This window comes from Phalaenopsis equestris, unplaced genomic scaffold (genome assembly GCF_001263595.1).
Source record: "Phalaenopsis equestris unplaced genomic scaffold, ASM126359v1 Scaffold000276, whole genome shotgun sequence".
In the NCBI taxonomy this organism is placed as follows: domain Eukaryota; kingdom Viridiplantae; phylum Streptophyta; class Magnoliopsida; order Asparagales; family Orchidaceae; genus Phalaenopsis; species Phalaenopsis equestris.
The window spans coordinates 266,195-267,621 of NW_018164718.1; the positions used below are offsets into that span (position 1 = coordinate 266,195).

The 1,427-nt window shown below is 42.6% G+C and overlaps 1 long non-coding RNA gene across 1 annotated transcript in view; it reads right to left on the reverse strand.

The window, feature by feature from the left end:
* The window catches only part of LOC110024787, a 13,969-nt gene that overhangs the window by 1,614 nt on the left and 10,928 nt on the right, over positions 1-1,427 (reverse strand). The gene's annotated exons all lie outside the window — the stretch shown is intronic.

Below are 1,427 nucleotides of genomic sequence, written 5' to 3' on the forward strand. Positions count from 1 at the left end.
TAATTGGTAAATCCCTTAAATTAAGGAAATTAGAATAAATTTGTAATCCCTTAAATTAAGGGAATTAGTTAAATATTTTCCTAGTTTTTTCTCCTTTTTATTTCCTATATAATACCTTGTATGATCAAGAAGGATGTAAAATATTAATTATTCCTTTGATTTCCACATGGTATCAGAGACCAGGTTCAAACCCTAGACGAGACTGCCTCTGTTGCCGTCATTCGAGCTTGCGTCGATCTCAGCGCAATCCTATGCCGATCTCAGCGCGTCGACTCCTCCAGCGTGTCGATCTCAGCGCGTCGACTCCTCGCGTTTCTTGGCGGCACGCGGCCCCTCTGCCTCGTTCCAGTAGCGAGTACGGGATTCCTCCCGAGTACGGGATTCCAGTAGCGACTCTTCCTCCCCGGCACGAGCTGCTTCCGCCTTAGTGTTCGTTCCCATCTTCTTCGGCATCTGGTTCTATGTGATTTGCCTCGCACTCCATCCTTTGCCGCTGAAGTACTTTCCGTTGTTTGCCGCTGCAATCCTGTGCCTGTGCCGCAGATCTCTCTTTGTCCGCTTCTTTGCCGCCGCTGTTTGGATTTTTTTTTTATTGGCTGTCTTAATTGCTGCGATTCTTTTACTAGTGCAGGTTGATTCTAGCCTTAATTGCTGCAAATTTTTCTTCTCCACCATGTTAATGTCTGAAACCACTATCTCCAACTACTCCAACCATTCTGAAGAATACAATGTTGTTCAGAAAATTTGAGAGTTGCTTCGGGCATCCAACAGGTTCAATGGGAAGAACTATCTCAAATGGTCCCAAATTGTTCGCACATACCTAAAAGGCAAAGGGAGGATTAAACATCTACTTGGAATCGGACCAGAACAAAGGGATCCAGCCTCTACAGCATGGGAAGAGGAGGATTCCATGATTATGTTGATTATGTCCTTGCTATGGGATTCTATGGACCCAACAATCAGTGACACTTGCATGTTCTTGAATACCGCAAAGGAAATCTGGGACTATATCAATCGCACATACTCGAAAGCTCGTGATGCTGCCCTTGTGTATGAAATCAAGGAAAAAACCGGAATGAAATCAAGTGTATGAAATCAAGGAAAAAATCAGAGCAACCAAACAAGGAGACAAATCTGTCATAGAGTATGCAACTCTATTGTAGAATCTGTGGCAGAAACTGGATCACTATCGTGTAATTGAGATGAAATGTCATGATGATGTTGCCACCTTGAAGAAGTTCATTGAGAAGAATTGAATATATGATTTTTTGGCAGGATTGAATCCTGAATTTAATCATGTTAGAATCCAAATCCTCATGTTAGAGAATACATCGTCTCTAGAAGAGACAATCTCATTAATCCAAGCAGAAGAAAGTCGGAGGAGTATCATGCTAGAACTACATACTATGGATGGGGCAGCTTTAGCC